Source organism: Chelonia mydas, chromosome 4 (genome assembly GCF_015237465.2).
Source record: "Chelonia mydas isolate rCheMyd1 chromosome 4, rCheMyd1.pri.v2, whole genome shotgun sequence".
In the NCBI taxonomy this organism is placed as follows: Eukaryota; Metazoa; Chordata; order Testudines; family Cheloniidae; genus Chelonia; species Chelonia mydas.
Genome location: NC_057852.1, coordinates 88,295,014 through 88,313,856, shown reverse-complemented (window position 1 = coordinate 88,313,856; position 18,843 = coordinate 88,295,014).

Genomic DNA, 18,843 nt, shown 5'->3' with positions numbered 1-18,843 from the left:
CTTTTCCCTCCAACCAAACCAGCAGCAGCCCTAATCCTGCATTCCCTCAGTGCTTTTGTTATCCTGTGCACTGTGCGGGGAGGAGTGTCATCAGTTGGGAGAGGAGTGGAGCTCAGGAGCAGCTGCTCTTGGTGGCATGCTCCTCCCAGAAACCACCATATTATATGCTGAAAAACACAGTGGATATTAAAGCTGCTTAGACAGGCATTAATTTAGAGCATCTATAGTTTGCAGAGTGCAGTAGTGCACAGCTACAGACCTAAGATGACCAATGACAGCATGATCATCAATGGACAGATTTTTAAAGGTAGGGATTTTCAAGTGTCTAGGTGCAGTTTCCTGGAAGTTAGGTGCCTAGATTCTTTTGTAAATCCCTCTAGGTGCCTCTCTGTTTCTTTAGGTGCTTAACTACTATTAAAAATCTGTCCCCATGTCAGCTATATTGCTGGAGCATTACCAGGCAGGCAGTGTGGTGTGAGATAGAACAGAGTGAGTCCGGGATTTCCTATGTATCTTTGAACTTGGTGTAAGTACACAGCTGCATTCCCTGCCCCCTCTGTGCTACTGCTAATCCCTGCTTCTTGAGAAGATAATATATCTGTTTTTCTGCCTTTTCAAGTGTGTGCAGGGATTTTGAACTAGTTTTTTCACTTCCAAGCATTTTTGCATAGAAGCTAGAGTTCTAAAAATTAGCCAAGAGTAATTATTAATGATCTGAATTCCATCCACAAAATAGGGCTGTAGTTAACATGAACATTTTTTCACTTTAAATCTTTGAACTGTTGGCTAAACTAATCTTGAATTTCTGTGATCCATTCAGCATAAGGACAATTGTCACATTTCTTGAGCATCTGCTGGCAAATCAGTGAAAGAGGTTATTCCAGCGAGACTATACATTAACATTTTTGTATCTCAGAGCAGAAATCTCTGCTTAACCCAGTAGCTTCAAACAATGGTTCCTACACTCTTAAATTTGCTATAAATGTGTAGCTCCATTGACTGCAATGATTTTTTTCACAACCATAAAGACTAGAAACTTTACAATTTAACTTCTTCGTAAACTGAGGGGCCATAATATTGCCTTGACACACTGTGGTTTATGCACCTGGGTAAGTCACTTGGATTACTTTTAAATTATAATATTTTAATTCATTTTCCTTTTAGTTCCTATTTTAATGGTTATTTTAGGAAACATCTTTTCTAGAGGACCTCTGAACATCACCAGCAAATTAACATCCTATTGCAACCATGACAACAGGTACAAAAAAACCTCAAATTGAACTGTTTGTGTTCAGATAGTGATCTGCAACTCTGTCTTACACTTTTCTGCTCTGGTGATGTAGCTTTTAGAAACTGGGAATACTAATAATGTGCATGATCCGGAACATTTTGGCAGCTCCATTATTTTAGAATGCAATGTTTTGGAAATTATGGCTATTGCAAAGCGATTAAAAATTCATGTTTTGTAAGCTTGTGTACTTGTTTGGGAATAATTTGGATTTAGTCTGAAAAATATTTGAGGGATTTGGCACAATATTAGTCTAATCACAGTTCCATATGATACATGGTGGTGCCAAATGATGAAAATATTCAATTAAGTCAAGATGAAAGCAATTAAATTTTTTGCAGTAATTAATGAGGTATTTATACATCACAAATTATCTTTAAACTAATGTCATTGTTAAGTGTGTATTACCAATAAGTTAAGTTGAAAGAGCTATATTGGCTTAGAATATGGGGTCAGATTCCAACTAAAGTATTATAAAGAGGATGAAGCTTCTTTATAAAGTCTTTATTTCCTCTCAAAACCAAAAGCTTATTTCAACTGTCAGTTGTCATTATTACATATTTTTCTCTTTTAGAGATAGTTTGTAGTTTGGTAAAGAACACAATGAGAGAGAACTGCTTTCTCCAGTAAACAAAAATCTAAAATCTTCGAATATTTACAGCCAAAAAACCCCCACATTCTGGAAGTCTTTGAGACAGATTATCAGCTGGTGTGTCACAACATAGCTCAGCTGAAGTCAATCAAGCTATGACAGCTTACACCAACTGAGGATCTTGTCCATTACATTGAATGTTCCAGAGGAGTTTTTTTTAAAAAAGGTCCTGTCTACACTGCATGAACAGTGATAATCCCTTGGCACTTTTTGTTAGAGGCTTGCTCTCAGCGTCAGCCAAAATGTCCTCTCCCTCCATTTTTCTGCAGCATATTCCGTGCATTTTGGTTGTAGCTCTCTAGCCCAGAAATTATTATTTCAGTGGAACATTATGGTTCTGAGGTCCTTTGGTACCCTTTAGGAAAAAAAGGTGCTGTAGAAGTGTAAAATATTTTTAGTGGTAAATAACCTCGCGTCCCCATAAACAAATGTGAATGTTCTATTATTTGTCATAATTTTTAATTGACAGAGGGTTAGTTACTTTTAGAGTCCAGCATTGTGTTACAGTTTCCTCTCTGCTCTGCCAGTGCTCTTCTGCTTCAAGCTCTATCTACACTACGAAATTAGGTCAATTTTATAGAAGTCGATATTTAGAAATCGATTTTATACAGTTGATTGTGTATGTCCCCACTAAATTAATTAAGTCAGTGGAGTGCGTCGTCACTACCATGGCTATCATCGACTCACGGAGCGGTGCACTGTGGGAAGCTATCCCACAGTTCCTGCAGTCTCCGCTGCCCATTGGAATTCTGGGTTAAGCTCCCAATGCCTGATGGGGCAAAAACATTGTTGCAGGTGGTTTTGGGTACATGTTGTCAGTCTCCCCTCCTTCCTTCCCTCCCTCCCTCCGTGAAAGCAACTGCAGACAATCATTTCGTGCCTTTTTTTCTGGGTTACCCATGCAGACGCCATAGCACGGCAAGCATGGAGCCCGCTCAGCTCACCGCTGCTGTTGTGAGCATTGTAAACACCTCGCGCATTATACTGCAGTATGTGCAGAACCTGGCTAAGAGACATCAGCACGAGGATGATTGTGAGGAGGACATGGACACAGACTTTCCTGAAAGCATGGGATGTGGCAATTGGGACCTCATGGCGGCAGTGGGGCTGGTTGATACAGTGGAACGCCGATTCTGGGCCCGGCAAACAAGCACAGACTGGTGGGACCACATAGTCTTGCAGGGATGGGATAATTCCCAGTGGCTGTGAAACTTTTGCATGCATAAGGCCACTTACCTGGAACTCTGTGAGTTGCTTTCCCCCGCCCTGAAGTGCAGGAATGCCAAGATGAGCGCTTCCCTGACAGTTGAGAAGCAAGTGGTGATAGCCCTGTGGAAGCTTGCAATGCCTGACTGCTACCGGTCAGTCAGGAATCAATCTGGAGTGGGCAAATCTACTGTGGGGACTGCTGTGATTCAAGTAGCCAAGGCAATCAGTGACCTTCTGCTAGCAAGGGTAGTCACTCTGGGAAATGTGCAGGTCATAGTAGATGGCTTTGCTGCAATGGGTTTCCCTAACTGTGGTGGGGTGATAGACGGAACACATATTCCTATCTTGGCACCGGACCACATTGCCAACCAGTATATAAACTGCAAGGGGTACTTCTCAATGGTGCTGCAAGCACTGGTGGATCACAAGGGATGTTTCATCAACATCAACGTGGGATGGCTGGGAAAGGTGCATGATGCTCACATCTTTAGGAACTCCGGGCTCTTTGAGCAGCTGCAAGAAGGGACTTACTTCCCAGACCAGAAAATTACTGTTGGGGATGTTGAATACCAATAGTTATACCTTGGAGACCCAGCCTACCCCTTGCTCCCATGGCTCATGAAGCCATACACAGGCAGCCTGGACAGTAGTAAGGAGCAGTTCAGCTATAGGCTGAGCAAGTGCAGAATGGTGGTAGAATGTGCCTTTTGACATTTAAAAGCTTGCTGGCGCTGTTTGCTGACTAGGTTAGACCTCAGCGCAACCAGTTTTCCCATTGTTATTGCTGCTTGATGTGTGCTCCTCAATATCTGTGAGAGTAAGGGGGTGACGTTTATGGCGGGGTGGGAGGTTGAGGCAAATCGCCTGGCTACCAATTTTGAACAGCCAGACACCAGGGTGATTAGAATAGCACAGGTAGGCACGCTGCACATCAGAGAGGCTTTGAAAACCAGTTTCATGACTGGCCAGGCTACGGTGTGACAGTTTTCAGAGTGGTAGCCCTGTTAGTCTGTATCAGTAAAAAGAACGAGGAGTACTTGTGGCACCTTAGAGACTAACAAATCTATTTGGACATAAGCTTTCGTGGGCTAAAACCCACTTCATCGGATGCATGCAGTGGAAAATACAGTAGGAAGATATACACAGAGAACATGAAAAAATGGGTGTTGCCATACCAACTGTAACGAGACTAATCAATTAAGGTGGGCTATTATCTGCAAGAGAAAAAAAACTTTTGTAGTGATAATCAGGATGGCCCATTTCCAACAGTTGACAAGAAGGTGTGAGTAACAGTAGGGGGAAAATTAGCATGGGGAAATAGTTTTTACTTTGTGTAATGACACATCAACTCTCAGTCTTTATTCAAGCCTAATTTAATGGTGTCCAGTTTGCAAATTAATTCCAATTCTGCAGTTTCTCTTTGGAGTCTGTTTTTGAAGTCTTTTTGTTGGAGTATTGCGACTTTTAGGTCTGTAATTGAGTGACCAGGGAGGTTGAAGTGTTCTCCGACTGGTTTTTGAATGTTATAATTCTTGATGTCTGATTTGTGTCCATTTATTCTTTTGCGTAGAGACTGTCCAGTTTGGCCAATGTACATGGCAGAGGGGCATTGTTGGCACATGACATCACATTAGTAGATGTGCAGGTGAATGAGCCTCTTATGGTGTGGCTGATGTGATTAGGTCCTATGATGGTGTCCCTTGAATAGATATGTGGACAAAGTTGGCAACGGGCTTTATTGCAAGGATAAGTTCCTGGGTTAGTACTTTTGTTGTGTGGTATGTGGTTGCTGGTGAGTATTTGCTTCAGGTTGGGGGGCTATCTGTAAGCAAGGACTGGCTGTCTCCCAAGATCTGTGAGAGTGAGGGATCGTCCTTCAGGATAGGATGTAGATGATCCTTGATGATGCATTGGAGAGGTTTTAGTTGGGGGCTGAAGGTGACAGCTAGTGGCGTTCTGTTACTTTCTTTATTGGGCCTGTCCTGGAGTAGATGATTTCTGGGTATTCTTCTGGCTCTGTCAATCTGTTTCTTCACTTCAGCAGGTGGGTATTGTAGTTTTAAAAACCTTTGATAGAGATCTTGTAGGTGTTTGTCTCTGTCTGAGGGATTGGAGCACATGCGGTTGTATCTTAGAGCTTGGCTGTAGACAATGGATCGTGTGATGTGGTCTGGATGAAAGCTGGAGGCATGTAGCTAAGTACAGCTGTCAGTAGGTTTCTGCTATAGGGTGTGTTTATGTGACTATCACTTATTAGTACTGTAGTGTCCAGGAAGTGGATCTCTTGTGTGGACTGGTCCAGGCTGAGGTTGATGGTGGGATGGAAATTTTTGAAATCATGATGGAATTCCTCAAGGGCTTCTTTTCCATGGGTCCAGATGATGAAGATGTCATCAATGTAGCAAAAGTAGAGTAGGGGCATTAGGGACGAGAGCTGAGGAAGCATTGTTCTAAGTCAGCCATAAAAATGTTGGCAACTGTGGGGCCATGCGGGTACCCATAGCAGTGCTGCTGACTTGAAGGTATACATTGTCCCCAAATGTGAAATGGTTGTGGGTGAGGACAAAGTCACAAAGTTCAGCCACCAGGTTTGCCGTGACGGTATCAGGGATACTGTTCCTGATGGCTTGTAATCCATCTTTGTGTGGAATGTTGGTGTAGAGGGCTTCTACATCCATGGTGGCCAGGATGGTGTTGTCTGGAAGATCACCATGGATTGTAGTTTCCTCAGGGAGTCGGTGGTGTCTCGAAGATAGCTAGGAGTGCTGGTTGTGTAGGGCCTGAAGAGAGAGTCTACACACCCAGACAATCCTGCTGTCAGGTGCCAATGCCTGAGATGATGCGGAGTCCAGGATTTTCAGGTTCATGGATCTTGGGTAGCAGATAGAATACCCCTGCCATCATGTGCCAGCAATGCCCCTCAGCCATGTACATTGGCCAAACCGGACAGTCTCTGTGCAAAAGAATAAATGGATACAAATCAGACATCAAGAATTATAACATTTAAAAACCAGTTGGAGAACACTTCAGCCTCCCTGGTCACTCAATTACAGACCTAAAAGTCACAATACTCCAACAAAAAAACTTCAAAAACAGACTCCAAAGAGAAACTGCAGAATTGGAATTAATTTGCAAACTGGACACCATTAAATTAGGCTTGAATAAAGACTGGGAGTCGATGGGTCATTACACAAAGTAAAAACTATTTCCCCATGCTAATTTTCCCCTACTGTTACTCACACCTTTTTGTCAACTATTGGAAATAGGCCATCCTGATTATCACTACAAAAGTTTTTTTTCTCCTGCAGATAATAACCCACCTTAATTGATTAGTCTCGTTATAGTTGGTATGGCAACACCCATTTTTGCATGTTCTCTGTGTGTATATATATCTTCCTACTGTATTTTCCACTGCATGCATCCAATGAAGTGGGTTTTAGCCCACAAAAGCTTATGCCCAAATAAATTTGTTAGTCTCTAAGGTGCCACAAGTACTCCTCTTTCTTTTTGGTGTGACAGTTGTGTGTTTTTCTCCTTGATGCAAACCCGCCCACTTTGTTGATTTTAATTATCTGTAAGCCAACCACCCTCCTCCCTTCGATCACAGCTGGCAAAGGAAATAAAGTCACTATTGTTTTGAAACCATGCATTTTTTCTTTATTAATTTAAAAACAGGGCGATAACTGATAAGGTAGCCTGGGTGGGGTGGAGGTGGTGGGGAGGAGGGAAGGACAAGGGCACATTGCTTAATGTAGCCACACTGCAAATCAAAACTGTTTGAATGACAGCCTTCTGTTGCTTGGGCCATCCTCTGGAGTGGAGTGGCTGGGTGCCCGGAGCCTCCCCCCGGTGTTCTTGGGCGTCTGGGTGAGGACGATATGGAACTTGGGGAGGGACAGTGGATGCAGCGGCGGTCTGTGCTCTTGTTGGCTTTCCTGCAGCTCCAGCAGATGCCTGAGCATGTCCGTTTGCTCCCCCATTAGCCTCAGCATTGCATCCTGCCTCTTCTCATCGCGCTCACTTAATGCTTTCCTGGACTCTGCCACTGAATGCCTCCATGCATTCAGCTGTGCCCTATCAGTGCAGGAGGACTGCATGAGCTCGGAAAACATGTCATCGTGAGTGCGTTTTTTTCATCTTCTAATCTGTGATAACCTCAGGGATGGAGATGATAGGGAGAGCAGAGAAACATTTGTACCTGCAGGGGGATAAAAAGGGAGAGTAAAATTTAAGATGATACATTTCTGAGAACAAAAGGGAGACTCTTTCACATTGACTCAAGCAATTCACAGCAGACAGCACATGTGCTTTAGGTACAAGGTCGCATTTTGCCTTTTATATTGAGTGCCTGCCGGTATGGTGACACATCACACACGGCTGGGTAACAGAATTCGGTTTCCAGGCAGCCATGGTAAGTCAAAGGGTATGTGGGTTTGGGTTCTAATGCCTTCATAACATGTGGGAATGCTTTCAAACTGCAGCGTCCTCCTTTCCCATAGCAAGCAATGCTGGTTGTGTTTGCCATTTAAAAGGAGGGTTTTGGGTGGATGTGCAGCACACACCTCCTGCCACCCCTCTGCGTGGCTATTTGGGATGATCCCTTCACCCCTACCCCTACTGTGTGGCTATGGGATGATCCCTTTTAGCCAAGCGCAAACATCCCAGCATGAACGGGGTCCTTTTACTATTCCCTTACAAAAATTCCCCTATTTCAACCAGGTGACCATGAATAATATCACTCTCCTGAGGCTAACACAGAAAGATAAAGACCGAATGTTGCTTGAATGCCACCAAAACCCAGGACCATTCGCTGCCATGCTTTGTGCTGCAATGATTCCAGACTACTTGCTACTGGCTTGGCTTGGTAAAGTGTCCTACCGTGGAGGATGAAATAAGGCAGCCCTCCCCAGAAACCTTCTGCAAAGGCTTTCAGAGTACCTCCAGGAGAGCTTCATGGAGATGTCCCTGGAGGATTCCCACTCCATCCCCAGACACGTTAACAAACTTTTCCAGTAGCTGTACTGGCCACGAATGCATCCTAAGTCTTCAGGGCAAATTAAACATTAAACGCTATTGCTTTTAAACCCTGTACTGTTGTTACAAATGTGCACTCACCAGAGGTGCCTTCTCCACCTTCAGGTTCAGGGATCTCGCCTTGGGAGGGTATTGGCTCCAGGGTGTTGAAAAGGTCCTGGCTGCCGGGGAGAATGGATTCACCGCTTGTCTGCTGTGCATTCTCCTCCTCCTCCTCTTCCTCATCCACAAAATTCTCCTCCCTGTTGTGTGAGACTCCCCCTTGGCAGGTGTCCACGGACAGTGGTGGGGTAGTGGTAGGGTTCCCCCCTAGAATGCCATGCAGCTGATCATGGAAGTGGCATGTATGGGGCTCTGACCCAAAGCGACCATTTGCCTCCTTTGTAGTTTGGTAGGCTTGCCTGAGCTCCTTAACTTTCATGCGGCACTGCTGTGGGTCCCTGTTGTAGCCTCTCTCCACCATGCCCTGTGCGATTTTGGCATATATATTAGCATTTCTTCTTTTTGATTGGAGTTCTTCCTGCACAGATTCTTCTCCCCATACAGCAATCAGATCCAGTGTCTCCCGTTCGCTCCATGCTGGAGCTTGTTTGCGATTCTGGGGGGACTGCATGGTCACCTGTGCTGCTGAGCTCGCCACGCTGACCAAACAGAAAATGAAATTCAAAAGTTCCTGGGGCTTTTCCTGTGTAGCTGGCTAGTGCATCGGAGTCGAAAGTGCTGTCCAGAGTGGTCACATTGGAGCAATCTGGGATAACTCCTGGAGGCCAATAACATCGATTTGCATCCGCACTACCCCAAATTAGACCCAGCAAGGTTGATTTTAGCACTATCCCCCTCGCTGGGGAGGAGTATAGAAGTTGATTTTAAGAGCCCTTTAGGTCGACGGAATGGGGTTGCTTGTGTAGATGCACTCATTATAAAATAGACCTAATGCGGCTAAATTTGACCTAACCCTGTAGTGTAGACCAGGGCTCAGCTAAAAAGAGATGATCAGCAATGCCATCCCCTATGGTGGATATTTGAGAGGGACAAATATCCACTACGGGCTAGATAAAGGCCAGCAAGTTCCATTTTATTGTATCTGTGACTAAACCACGGTTTGAATCCACATGTCCAGAGGTAAAATTTTGTCCTCAGACATACCTATTCAGCTCCCCTTCTAGCTATTGGGAGCTATACATTCATTTCTGAGGGGAAAATTTAGTTTTAGTGACTTTATCTGGTGTTCACTACTCCTCATCTTTGCCATGGGAGAATTAATTTGTCTATTTGCATTCTTTAATAGAATCATAGAAATGTAGGGCTAGAAGGGACCTGGAGAAGTCATCAAGTCCCCTGTGGAAGGGCCAAGTAAATTTATACCATCCCTGACAGGTGTTTGTCCAACCTGTTTTTAAAACCTTCCAGGGATGGGGATTCCAAAACAGCCCTTAGAAGCCTATTCCAGAGCTTAGCTACCTGTATAGTTAGAAATATTTTCCTAATATCTAACCTAAATCTCCCTTGCTGCAGATTAAGCCCATTAGTTCTTGTCCTACCTTCAGTGGACATGAAGAATAATTGATCACCGTCCTCTTTATAACAGCCCTTAATGTATTTGAAGACTGGAGTCAGGTCCCCGCTTAGTTTTCTTTTCTCAAGACTAAACATGCCCAGTTTTTTGTAACCATCCTTTATAGGTCTGGTTTTCTAAATCTTTTATCATTTTTGTTGCTATCCCCTGGACTCTCTCCAATTTGAACGAATCTTTCCTAAAGTGTGGTGACAAGAACTGGAGAGAGTACACTAGCTGAAGCCTAAACAGTGCAGAGTAGAATGGAACAGTTACCTTCTGTGTCTTACATACAACACTCCTGTTAATATACCCCAGATAATATTCACCTTTTTTGCTGCTGTATGGCATTCATATTCAATTTGTGATCCACTATGACCCCCAGATCCTTTTCAACTATTACATATAGCCAGTTATTCCTGATTTTGTAGTTATGCATTTGATTGTTTTCCTTCCTAAGAGAAGTACTTTGCACTTGTCTTTACTGAATTGTATCTTATTGAACTCAGACTAATTCTCCAATTTGTCAGGCTCATTTTGAATTCTAATCCCATGCTCCAAAATGCTTGTAATCCCTCCCATCTTGGTATCATCTGCAAATTTTATGAGCATGCTCTCCACTCTGTTATTGAAAATATTGAATAGTACCAGACCCAGGACTGACCCCTGCAGGTTCGGTCCCTTCTCTGGGTTCCGCAGGCAGCCTGGAATCTGTCTGAGGCTTGGCACATCTTGGCTCTGTGGTCGGGGCCTGTAGCAGCTCCCAGGAGAGAGCCTACAATCTGCATCCTTCCCCCTGCATCCTTCAGCAGCCTGCCCAGACTGAGCTGGACTGCTTCCTTTTATATCTTGTCTCCAAGCTGAGTATGCCCAGCAGGGATGGAGGCGCATGGCCTCCTCGACCTGTAATGCGCAGTTAACCCCTGCGGGGCCAGTGTGGGGTAGGTACACCCCATCACAGGTATCATGTCAAAAACCTTACTAAAATCAAGATATATCACATCTACTGCTTCTGTTTTATCCACTAGGCCAGTAACCTTGTCAAAGAAGGAAATTAGGTTGGTTTGGCATGATTTGTTCTTGACATATCCATGCTGGCTATTCCTTATAACCCTATTGTCCTCCAGTTGCTTACACACTGATTGTTTAATAATTTATTTCAGTATATTTCAAAATATCAAAGTTAGGTTGGCTGGTCTATAATTCCCCTGGTCCTGTTTATTCCCCTTTTTAAAGATAGGTACTATGTTTGCCCTTCTCCAGTCTTTTGGGACCTTGCCCATCCTCAAAGTTCTCAAAGATAATTGCTAACAGTTCCAAGATTGCTTCCGCTAGTTCCTTAAGTACCCTAGGAGGAATTTCATGAGGCCTTGCTGACTTGAATACATCTAATAATAACAGCAAAGATTAGAATATAAAACCAAATTCATATGAGAAATAATACTGCTCATTACTTAGAAACAAGAAGGAAATCATTGGGCCTGATCCTCCTTCAGTTATGCAGGTTTTACACTGGTGAAATGCCAATGCAAATGAAAAGAGCATTCAGTCCCATTATATCCAGAATTTTATTTCCATCCAGTGTCTGATCTGATCAGCTGAAACGGTTTTATGAAAATGCATTGAAATGCATTGCAAAACTTCCAGCAAAATAATCAGCTTTCAGAACTTCCCTACCATTTCCCAAGTCCAGCAGAACAAGTTTGATTTGCCAATTAGCCTCCCTTTGGCTTCTTGCCTCACCCATTTCCTCTAAAAGTGCATTGCTACCCTGGATCATCTTCCATCATCTACCACAACTCTCCGGAGGAAAAGTCTTAGTCATAAAACCAAAAAAACCGTTTTCCTAGCTTCTGAGTTATCTGGAGAAGACTGGACTCCAGGAGTGGGTTATTTCTTCCTTGAAAGATAAATGAGACAAGACACAGGATATTATATTCCTAGACTAATTTATTTACAAGTATGTACATATATGGGCAGTGCTTTATGTGGCTGGAGATAGCCATGAATGAAGAATATTGAGGGAGTAGGGAAAATAGTATTCTGGACTGTTCTACCTCAGCTTAACCTCTGGTTAAGAATCCAATGCACATCGCTGCTCTGAGTTATATTTGGTCTTTGTACCACTATGCTGTCCTGACACAGTCTCTGACCAGTTTGAATTGCACTGATATATTTTCTCTGATTTTAAAACTTAGTTAAAACCCTGTTGTATTGTCTTCATAGTTTATCATAATGAAGTCCCTACTTTTAAGATACTATTGTTGTCTTGCCAATCCACAAATTAATTAGATTTAGCCTCTGGTTGCCTTGTTAGAATCCCTGTGTTCTTCTTCCCGGAGTCTAAACAATTTCTGTTCTTGGTTATAAAATGTGTTTATATAATTCAAACCACCAGCCTGCTTGAATCCTTTTTAAACTTGTTATGCCTTGCTAGGATCTTGCTGTGGACCTTCTGCTAAATTCCTGCCAAGCAATATAAATATGGGTCATGGGTCCTGTGTCCTGACCAGAATCAATTGCTGACACTAGTGAACATTGATTTGGCCACATGTTGGCAATGGTGTATTATTTTTGGACCATGTTTTTGCAACAAAATATATTAATCATTCTATAGAATCATTACATGGTAACCACAAGAATAAACCAGATGCTTGTACTTACCAGCATTATTGTTTAAACAGGAATGAAAATGCAGATAAATTAATCTATTTTAGGACAGTGACAGTGAAACTGATTGTTGGGAACTTGGCATATCATGCTAACATTGTGGGGGTTTGCACAGCCCCCCACCCCAAGACATTTGAGTGGTCTAACATCAATCCAGTGGGTGGAAAGGGACTGTGTGATACAGGGGAGGAGATGTACTATATTTGTAAAGCACAATGCAGATATATAGTGCAGTACTTTTCAATGTTAGTGATAATTATAACACCCTCTTTGTGTGTGTGCTGTGACAATACTAGGTAATTCTCTAGTACAGCTCTTCTAAAAAAAAAGATTTCTCTGTCCTGAGGACCTGTTCTTCTAAAAATGGGAATCTCCTGAAACAGAGAAATCTCATTTTTTTTAAAGCACTACCAGAAAATTGCCTAACGTTACCATAGTATTTGCAGGCAGAGGATGTGACCATCTGGGAATTCCTATAGCTCACAATGTTCTCAGCCACTGAAGTATCTCATGCATCCCACAGTCTACATGTTCCAAAGTCAGTTCCTTTCTGGCCAGTCAGAAAGGGAGTTCCCAGGACTTGTCTGTGCTTCCTTAGTGATTGGTATGGCTTGCACTGATCTGATCTAGCAATGTTAAAGGTTTCTAAGGCACTGATTAAGGTACAAAGCTTTGCAGCATTTTTTCTTGTATCTTTTTCTTGTTTGTTTCCCATTTAAAACCCACATGTCTCTCTTCAGCACACTTTGAGTGATATCCAATTACGTTGCATTGATACCTTTGTCCCATATCTACTTCTAGGCAGAGCATCAGTACTTATCCCCGACTCTGCGATGATGCACTGGTGCATTAGATTAATATTCTTCACCCACAGGCTTTGTTGCGGAACTGGGGTCTCTTGACTTCTCAGCCCTCCATTTCTGAGGATGGGCTTCAACAGCATCCTGCGTGTACTCTGTCATCTGCTTGGGGAACAGTCAGCCTGGAAAGATTAGATCCAGTGCGACAACATTTCCATGCCTGGAAGCATTTTGCAAAACCCAGAGGATGAGCATAATTTGGCTGGGTTGAGGTTTAGATGATCTACATGCCTAGATGCACCATCCCTGTGTTGCACAGCTCAGATTTATATTTGTTGAATGAGGTAATGTCTTCTCTGAACTGTCTTGTTTCCTACTCTTTATATCTAGTAATTAGCATTGTCAATCACTGAGCTAAGTTTCCACATCTTTTAACGCTTCCCTTAAGGGGTCTTCCGTGAAACTTTAAGTGTGGCTAGAAAGTAGATCCCATATGGTTTTCGTAGTGCGTACATATCACTCTGGGATGATGTCTTTGACAACCTTTATCAAAAAGTCAGACAGTTTTCTTTGCCTGAGGGGACAAAACAAGCTGCTAATATGCTAATGGAATGTCTTAGTGTTAAGAGGCAGGAATGGTGTCAGGAACGTATTGAAAGTCTGGACTTCATGCACGCAAGCCATTGAGCTCAGGGCTCTCTTTGTTGCCTTTGCGCAGAGGACACGCCTCTCACAGGATGCTTAATTATATTATACTGTTAAGCCACTAGGTGTAACATACCTTATATGAGCATACAACAGATGTATCTCTCTCTATGAAGGAACCTGTGTAGCCAGTCCATATGTGATGCTGACAGACTAGCACAGGCCAGAGCCATAGGCCAATTCACTTGTATGTGAATATCAAAGGAGTTAAATGTATGAGTATTGTGACAGGGTCAGGCCAGATGGCCGCAGAAGAGTAATAGAAGGCAGATATATTAGCCCCAGATTCAGTAGGTCCCTTTTCCCTGGGTAAGGTAACAGAGAAGGTTCCAGAACAATCAGGAACCTTCTGGAAACAATTAAGGCAGACAGGCTGATTAGAACACCTGCAGCGAATCAACAAGCTGACAGACTCAATTAAGACAGGCAGGCTAATCAGGGCACCGGGGTTTTAAAAAGGAGCTCACTTCAGTTTGTGGTGTGTGTGTGAGGAGCTGGGAGCAAGAGGTGCAAGAAGCTGAGAGTGAGAAGGCGTACTACTGGAAGACTGAAAAGTACAAGCATTATCAGACATCAGGAGGAAGATCCTGTGGTGAGAATAAAGAAGATGTTGGGAGGAGGCCATGGGGAAGTAGCCCAGGGAGTTGTAGCTGTCACACAGGTGTTCCAGGAGCCACTGTAGACAACTGCAATCCTTTTGTAGTGATAATCAAGGTGGGCCATTTCCAGCAGTTGACAAGAACATCTGAGGAACAGTGATGGGTGGGGGGAAATAAATATGGGGAAATAGTTTTACTTTGTGTAGTGACCCATCCACTCCCACTCTTTTCAAGCCTAAGTTAATTGTATCCAGTCTGCAAATTAATTCCAATTCAGCAGTCTCTCATTGGAGTCAGTTTTTGAAGTCTTTTTGTTGTAATATTGCGATTTTTAGGTCTGTAATCGAGTGACCAGAGAGATTGAAGTGTTCTCCGACTGGTTCATGAATGTTATAATTCTTGACATTTGATTTGTGTCCATTTATTCTTTTACGTAGAAACTGTCCTGTTTGACCAATGTACATGGCAGAGGGGCATTGCTGGCACATGATGGCCTATATCACATTGGTAGATGCGCAGGTGAATGAGCCTCTGATAGTGTGGCTGCTGTGATTAGGCCCTATGATGGTGTCCCCTGAATAGATATGTGGACACAGTTGGCAACGGGCTTTGTTGCAAGGAGGTTCCTGGGTTAGTGGTTCTGTTGTGTGGTTGCTGGTGAGTATTTGCTTCAGGTTGGGGGGCTGTCTGTAAGCAAGGACTGGCCTGTCTCCCAAGATCTGTGAGAGTGCTGGGTCATCCTTCAGGATAGGTTGTAGATCCTTGATGATGCGTTGGAGGGGTTTTAGTTGGGGGCTGAAGGTGATGGCTAGTGGCGTTCTGTTATTTTCTTTGTTGGGCCTGTCCTGTAGTAGGTGACTTCTGGGTACTCTTCTGGCTCTGTCAATCATCTGGACCCATGGAAAAGAAGCCCTTGAGGAATTCCACCATGATTTCAACAATTTCCATGTTTCCAATGCTGCTGCTATGAGCATTGGAAACAATTTCCATGTTTCCAATGCTGCTGCTATGAGAGTGGCTACATCACTTATCCAACATCTAATTAATTGATTGTGCAGTCAGAAGCCAGACCCCAGGAGAACCCTTCCCTTTCTGCTGTTACACTCCTGCAGAACCATTAGGGAAATGGAGGGTTGAACTGGACATGCCCAGGTGGATCCAAGGCCCAAATGCTTAGGGCCCTCATGGGACCCAGATGAGTAGTACACCCTGTCACAGCCAGATATGTTTCCGTAAGGAAAGAGGATAAGGATAATAATTGTCTAGAGGAACTGACCATTTCCCAGTGGCTGACTTTTCATTTGACTGAAGTGGCTAATTTTTCATTTAATCCCTGTCCAGGAGACCAAGGACTGATCTTGAATAGTGTCTGGATCAGGCAGCAGCTGGAAGACCAACACTGAAGACACTTTGGCTTTCCCATTGTTAGCCTCTCTGCTAGTTGTCAGGATCTCTTCTAACAACACCTGGGTGTCCCAGCCCAAAATGGAGGCTACTGTGCAAAAAGAAAGGGTATACAGTACTACAGCTTACAATCAAATGGTATTCACAAACATACTGAAGTTTGCAGTAAACAGACATATGCTAATCCTTCGCTCTGGATTTCCCAAAATATTTGGAGAGTTGCTCTTGCTGTAAGTGTAAGTTTAAAAAATGTTTTAATTTAGTGCTTGTAAAAAAGGGGACCCCTGAAGACTGAGATCTGCTAGCCACAATACAGGCAATGTACTAACAATGGAAATACAAGCTTTTGTGAGCTACAGCTCACTTCATCGGATGCATTCGGTGGAAAATACAGTGGGGAGATTTATATACACAGAGAACATGAGACAATGGGTGTTACCATACACACTGTAACCAGAAAGAAAAGGAGTACTTGTGGCACCTTAGAGACTAACAAATTCCACTGTTCCTCAGACGTTCTTGTCAACTGCTGGAAATGGCCCACCTTGATTATCACTACAAAAGGTTCCCCCCTCTCCTCCCACTCTCCTGCTGGTAATAGCTCACCTTAAGTGATCACTCTGCATCCGATGAAGTGAGCTGTAGCTTATGCTCAAATAAATTTGTTAGTCTCTAAGGTGCCACAAGTACTCCTTTTCTTTCTGGTTACAGTGTGTTTGGTAACACCCATTGTTTCATGTTCTCTGTGTATATAAATCTCCCCACTGTATTTTCCACTGAATGCATCCGATGAAGTGAGCTGTAGCTCACGAAAGCTTATGCTCAAATAAATTTGTTAGTCTCTAAGGTGCCACAAGTACTCCTTTTCTTTTTGCGAATACAGACTAACACGGCTGCTACTCTGAAACCAATGGAAATACAAGCTCTCTCAGACTGCCATACCTATGTCTCAATGTGGAGAGATCACATCTTGGGACAAGACACTAATTCAGTTTCCATACTCAGTCAGTCCTTGAGCCTTGCTGAGATTGTCAACAGGTGTGCTAATTGTGACTGAAGCTTCTGGTCATGCATAAATTGTATCTACAAATGTATTTAAAATGCAAGTATTTGAGGCTAGTGCTTAGGGGGAATAAAATATGCTATACATTTGAAAATCCTGTATTATAAACACTTCCAAAGGAAACAAGACTTATAGACAGCAGTTCAAAGATCTGCAATAAGACCTGGATGAGTCTGCAGAGTGCTAATGGGATAAAGGAGATTTTATCTCTTGGTTTGAATCTGACCTAAGTTGCCAGTGATTAAAGTGATTATAGTATTTAAAAGAAACAGATTTCCTTATCTGTGTTTCAGAAACATGTTAGATTAAAAGTGCAATAAAAAACCTCTAATCTGTTTATTTATTTGGATTTTTCAGAACTTGGACAATGAAAATCATTAGCCATCTTCACTGTTGCCTATAGTCGGTTTCATTTTCTGGTTCTCACACACAAACGATAAACCCCTTTTAAAACCTAAAATTTGCTGTCTTTTTAAGGATATTATCATTTACGAATGCTGTGAATCCTGATAAATATATTTAAGACAGATATACTCTTCCTTTCCCATGGACAGTGTATGTCAACAGGTACCTGAAATAATTTTTAAAAATTCCATCAGATCCATACTTTACATATTTCTGTGGTATTCTAGGATAAAGAAATAGTTTTCCACAAAGCCCAAAATTCTATAATCCTATTTTCAATCTTTGCCCTTTGACCTTTAAAACTTCCTTGCAGCATGACCTCTGAGAAAATCTAACTGTACCACCTTGGCTTGTGAATTTCCTGGGTAGAATAAACAGAAAACGTGCTGCTAATTCACAAGGCAAATGTGAAAATAATCATGGGACCATGTAGTTTGCTCAGAAAATATTGTCTCATATTTTGAAAAAGTGACGTTGCAAGTGGTACACAAGGCATTACCATTTACAAATTTGTTCCCAAGATGATGCATTTTAAGTTTAGCCTACTTAGATGGGAAAGAAATGAATAAACAAAGTTTAAAATCAAATTAAGCACTTATGCCAATTATACAGTGACATCTGTAGTTATACAGAAAAAGGATATCCTCAGAAGCAGTATGTATAATCATTACTAGTATGTTTTAATTATGAAAATTCTTTTATTCACCAAATAGAAATAAATGTCATTCTAACTTTTCTGCCTGCTTCTTTTATTTCTGTGTAAGTGCTGCCATCTGGTGCTGTTCCAATTCATATGATGATTGTCTTTGTCTTGTTCATTTATCATGTTGCAGTTTGCCCACTTGCTGGCTCAGGGTCTGATCTTTCCAATACTTAAGCAGGTCAGTAACTTTAGTTCCATTTTGCTACATGAATAAAATTGCTTACAAACACAGTCATGAATGTTGGCAGGATCGGGATCTCAGTCTGGACTCCTTGTCTTTCTGATTAATGGGATCTTTGTTGTGTGATGACAACAAACGTTAAGACTGAAGACAATGTAAAATAATTTAAATGTGAGTGATATTTTCTGGAATTAGGCAGGAAATAATTATAGGCCTTTAAAACATTTTATAACAATACACATCAAATAGTAGACTGGCTGCTTAGGATTTTAGGACTAAATTAACTAGAAAGATATAGAGCTACTTTAGGCTACTGCATATGTAGTCAAAGCATCCTAAATCTGTATCAGGGAGATGATGTGACCTGTTAGGTGAGTTAAAGGTAATTAATTAATTTCAGAGTTACTCAACTCTGGGACCCATTCTTTCCCTGCAGGGAATATGTAACTCCTATTCAAGTCAAACCACTTTTTCCTGTTTAATTTAATGGGAGTTACTTGTATGCTGCCACAGCAGAATAAATCTCCAGATTATTTCTATGCTTGTCAACTAGGAAGACCTGTAGTTGGCTGAAT